At 33.8% G+C, this 5,721-nt stretch overlaps 1 pseudogene; it reads right to left on the bottom strand.

Moving 5' to 3' along the window:
• Positions 1–422: 422 nt before the first annotated feature.
• LOC114206118 (small nuclear ribonucleoprotein F pseudogene) lies at positions 423–687 on the bottom strand (annotated as a pseudogene).
• Between the last annotated feature and the right edge of the window lie 5,034 nt (positions 688–5,721).

The following is a 5,721-nucleotide window of genomic DNA, read 5'->3' as shown; positions in this document are numbered from 1 at the left end:
TTTTCTCCATTGATTATCTAACAACTTTATAATTTATAACATTTAAAGATTTATCATGTAACTATAAAATATAAAATTAATAAATGGACATAAAATAGGTATGTCCATTTCTGACCACTCTTACTGTTTGTTATCTATTCTTGGTCTAATAGTATTTTAAAACCATTATGGCCCTGTACAAAGTATTTGCATATGTTAGAGTGAATCTTCTCATTTTTGTGTTTTTATAAAGTTGACTTATTTGCAACTTTCTTCTATAAAAAAAATCAGAACGTTTTTCACATCATTCAAAAAGCTTAGCATTTAACCGGGATTTAAATAAATATATACTCATAAACAGCAAACTTTATCCATTTATTTAAAATTATTTCATGTCTTTAATCCATTTTTTGAAAAAAGTTTGTCTAGAAATATATAAATCCCTATAAAAGATGACAGTCTCTCATTTCCCCATCTTCTTCCTCTTCCATACCCCCGACATAAAGGACATTATTACACCTTACTAAAACTTCACCCAAATGTCCAGACAATTCTCCATCGATGTATTCTTGTGTGTTTGCAAGCTGCACGTTCATATAGCCATCTCCAGATACCAAGTAGCCTGTGTATTCCATTTCCCACTTAAGTGGCACCATTACTTCCTGTTAATCTGTTGAAGAAAGGTTTGGGATTGAGGGGCAAACTCATCTCAACTACAAGCAAGTGCTACAGGCCACTCACTGCCTGCACGGTTGTACATCCATCCCTCATGACTGGAGTCTTTAATTTTTTGAATTGTTTTTTCTGTCAGACTTATACGTGTTTTGCATGGTTGGCCCCTAGACCCTTTAGGGTGGTTAATATTAATGTGAATGACCTATTTTTTTCTAACATAGTTTCCTAATGAATTGCTGTGGAATAAGGGAATGATGTGATCAATCAGTACATAATCCTACAATCTTACTGCAATGCTTAATCTGTTTGGCTAGAACCAGTGGTTTTGGTTTTCAAAAGAAAATCAAATTTACAAAGATACATTTGTCCAGCACCAAGTTAGCTCTGAAGAATGGAATGAGTCAAGCAACATAGCATGCATGGTCCGGTTCTGGACGGCTGATGACTCCCAGACACATTAATCAGCATGCCTACCTTGACGTAAGAAATAAGGCTCTATGGGTTCAGACAGTCTTAATTAAAGTAAGCCATCAGACCTGGGAAACCTTCAGCTGCATCTCATTAATTTCAGGTTACACATAAGTTAAGGATTGCTCCATAATGAATCTCAACTGTGAGTTACAGATTTTCAGTCTGTTAGAATAAATTTAGCCGGTCTCACGTAAGTGGATCTAGCATAGATGCCCTGAGTTAGTATAACAAGGAATATTTGACAAGGGTCCAAATTCACAGGCATCCTTAGGGCTAATACATATCACAGGTATTAATGTTTCCTTTCCAGTTTCCACCTCTATTTGGCCTATATTTAGTACAATATGTTAGATCAAATCATTAAAATTCATGACATTCACTTAGTTATGGCATATTATCATTTTTATATATCACTGGATCTGATTTCCTAGTAGTTTGTTAAGAATGTTGGGTACTCTGTGCATGATGGATATTAATTTTATAGTTTTTTTGGTAATAATTTTGGTTTTGATATCAGGGTAAATCTTTCCTCATAAAGTAAAAAGTACATCCTCTATCTGTTTTCTTTAAAAAGTTATGAAAAATTGGTGTTATTCTTCCCTAACTACTCAGTTGAATTTACCAGTGAAATTAGTTGGATCTATTTTCTTTGGGGAAAGGTTTTGATTAATAATTCAATTCTTTTGGGGTGCTTGGGTGGTTCAGTTCATTAAGAACCTGCCTTCGGCTCAGGTCATGATTTCAGGGTCCTGGGATCGAGCCCCGCATGGGGCTCCCTGCTCAGTGGGGAGTCTGTTTCTCCCTCTCCCTCTGCCACTCTCCCTGCTTATACTTTATCTCTCTGTCAAATAAATGAATTTAAAAAATCTTAAAAAGATAAATCAATTCTTTTATAGATATATGGTTAGCCACATATGATTCCTTACTAGTCTGTTTTGATGTTTTCTTACATCATTTATTTACTATGAATTGTCAAATTTATTAGCATAAAGTTACTCATGTGCTTAATGTCTGTAGGAGCTAGAGTTTTATGTAATATTTTATAAATATTAATCTTTTATTTGTCTAGTTAGTGTTTTCTATCAACATTAACCTTTCAAAGTATCAAATTTTGATTTATTCTATTTTGTCTGTTTTTTTATTACCTGTTATTCTTACCTATTCTCTTATTTCTATTTTTTATCATTTTAGCTTTATTCTTCCTCTCCTGAGTTCTCATAGAAAAATCTTTTTTTTAAGATTTTATTTATTTATTAGAGAGTATGTGTGAGCGGGTGGAGGGGCTGAGGGGAAGGGAGAAGGAGAGAATCTCAAGCAGATGCCATGCTGAGCACAGAGCCCCATGCAGGGCTCAATCTCATGACCGTGAGACCATGACCTGAGCAGAAACCAAGAGTGGGACGCTTAACTCACTGAGCCACCCAGGCGCCCTAGGGAAAACTCTTTGATCGTTGATTTATAACTTTCTCTACCTGTAGGCATTATAAATGTGTCTATAAGCTATTGTTTAGTGGCATCCCACAAGTTTTGATAATTTATATTTCCCTTTTCATGTAGTTCAATATATCTTGTAAATTTGGTTATATTTTCTTCAGTGAACTATGGATTATTTAGTAGAGTTTTATTAAATATTCCAATATTGGTTTTTTTCTGGATATTGAATTTATATTCATTTCTAACTTGTTTTGATACTTTTTTGGTAAAAATTTCAGTCTTGAAGTTTATTAGATTACATCTTTATAAATTTTATATATGCTATGTAAGATCTTATATATTTATAAAAAAATGTATAGCCTAAAATAGGAAGTGTGGTGAGTGTTCAGTGTACAATTGAAAGAATATATCTTCTGTATGTTTTAGTGTAGTATTGTAAACATCAATTAAGTCAGTTTTCATAGAGTTGTTTATGTATTCTCTACTCTTATTTTTGTCTACTTCTATCATTTACAGAGGGAGAGGAGTTAGACTCTCCACCTATAATTTTGGAGCTGTTGATTTCTGCCCCAGGAGCTATCTGGTTTTGATTCATGTATGTTGACATTCTCTTATTAGATATATGCAAACTCAGGTTTTAATGTGTTCCTGGTGAGCTGGTTATTTTATCATTATGAAGAATTCTGTTATCTCAGGTAATACTTCCTGTCTTGAAGTGTACCTTGTCTGATATAGCCGTATCAGCTTTTTCTACTTTCTGACTACTAGAAACAATGTGCTATGAGCTTTTGAGTATAAGTGTTTATGTGGACACATGTTTTGATTTCTGTGAGGTAGATAATTAGAACTGATATGTGCATGATGGATATTAATTTTATATTTATAAGTTGATGATAAGAACATGATAAGTTCTTTGTGGTTTGTTTTGGTAAATTGTTTGACAATTTAAAAAAGTTTTAATTCCAGAGGATTGATAGGTTTTAGGGTATGCTTAACTTTATGAGAAATGGCAATACCACTTTCCACTTGCACCAGCATTTTCTGTGATTTCTGGTTGGTCTAGTCAGCAGTTGATGTATATACATATAAAACTTAGTGTTAGGCATACTCCTAAGTATGTCGCGGCATCTTATTGTAATTATAATTTAATTTGCATTTCCCTCATGACTTTTTGTTGAGCATCTTTTCATGTGTTCTTTTCCCCTTATCTGTTCTTTGGTGTATATCTGTTAAAATTTTTCTACATTTCTAGTAAATTTTTCTTACTGAACTGTTAAACTTATTTATGTACATTCTAAGAAATTGTATCAGGGATTGGTTTTGCTAACATTTTCTACTGGTCTTTAGCTTTACTTTCTATTCTGTTAAGAATGCCTTTAAATAGGGAAAAGTGATAAAACCCAATATATCTATTTTTCTTTAATAGTTTATGCTTTGTGTATCTTCCTTGTGAAATCTTTTACCTATCCCTATGTAAAAAGGAAATTCTCTCATATTTTCTCCTAGAAGATTTTATAGATTAAATGAAAAAGCATAGGTTGATTCATTTCAAGGTAATTTTTGTCATTTTCTTATACAGTGTTAAGTAAAGGTATAATGTGAAGTTATTCATTGTCCCAGCACCATTTGATGAATATATTATTCTCAATTCATTGAAATTTCTTGATACCACTGTTAAAAATTAACAAGCATACATAAGTAGGCCTACCTCTTCTTATTTTATTTCATTATTTTATATTCTATTGACTTTCAGTTACATGTATTTTTAGTAGCTTCTTTAGAGTTCACATTATACATCTTCAAATTTTCAACATTTATTAAGAGTTACTATTTATTCTACTTTCCACTTCACTCTTGATTCCAAATTCCCACTTTTTTCCTCATTTCATACTTGACACTTTACATGCTCTGTGCTGTTCTCTTTAACTTGTTTTCCTGTCCCGTCCACAAACTGTTGAAGTTCCACCTTCAATGCTACTCTTTTCTCTTAAACACCATTTGCCTTCAGGAAATCAATAGAAAAAATACTGTTATTTTTCTGATATGTTTGCCATTTCTGATGCTTTTCTGAGTTTCCATCTGGTGTCATTCTTTTTCTGCCCAAAGAACATGATTTAGCATTTCTTCTAGTCCATACAAGTCTATGGCCCGGATCTTCAACTTTTATTCAACTGTAAATTTTCCTCCTCATTATTTTTTTCCTGGATTCTGTGTTGAAACTTCTCTTTTGGCATTTTAGTGATAATACTGCATTTTCTGTGGCTTTTGTGGTGTCTGATGAGAAATCAGCTGTCATTCATTTCAGTGTTGCTCTGTATGTGATAATTCTTTTGTTCTCTGGCTGTTTTAAAAAATCCCCCCCGCCGCCCCGCCCCGCCCCGCCCCGCCCCGCCCCGCCCCGCCCCGCCCCGCCCCGCTTATTTTTCGGCAGTTTTACCATGATGCGATTTCGTTGGTATTTATCCTAGTTAGCGTCTGCTCAAATGCATGGATCTGTAAGTGGATGTTTTAAATCAAATTGTGGTGGGGAAAGGGTCATTTTTATTCAAACACTTTTTTTTTTCTTTTTTTGCTCCAATCTCAGTCCTCTCTTTCCGTGACTCTGACTATGGGTTGGTTAGACCCTCGTTGGTGATATTTTCTTCAGTCTTTTATCTCCATACATTGAGATGAGACCACTTCATTGACGGGCCTTCCAGGTCCCTGATGATTTCCTCTCCTCTCCAGGCTCCTATTCACAATATACAGTGGATTTCTCATTTTGATTATTGTACTTTTTGGTTCTGAAATCAGTGTTATTTTTTTTTGTTTGTTTCCATTTATTTATTGCAGTTCCCAAACTGTTTACTCAGTAAGGTCATGTTTTCCTTTAATTCTTCAAAATATTTACAGTAGCTACTTAAAGCCTATGTCCTTCAACACAACTTATGACTCCTCTTGATACCTGCTTCTATTTTCTATTAATCTTGACCAAGCAAGATATTTTTGCTTGGCATAGAAAGGCTGGTTGAAATATTTTTCTTTGAGTATTTTAAAGATACCTCCACACTATTTCTGGGCTTACACAACTTCTGAAAATAAATGTTTAAATTCTTGTCTTGCTTCCTCTGTATGCAATGTTGATTTTTCTTTAATGCCTTCCAGATTTTTCTCTTTGCATCT

This window comes from Eumetopias jubatus, unplaced genomic scaffold (genome assembly GCF_037043125.1).
Source record: "Eumetopias jubatus isolate StellerSeaLion01/CBP00866 unplaced genomic scaffold, mEumJub1_p1.0 scaffold_2, whole genome shotgun sequence".
In the NCBI taxonomy this organism is placed as follows: domain Eukaryota; kingdom Metazoa; phylum Chordata; class Mammalia; order Carnivora; family Otariidae; genus Eumetopias; species Eumetopias jubatus.
Note: the sequence above shows the minus strand (reverse complement) of the source record. Positions and strands in the feature narration are given on the sequence as shown.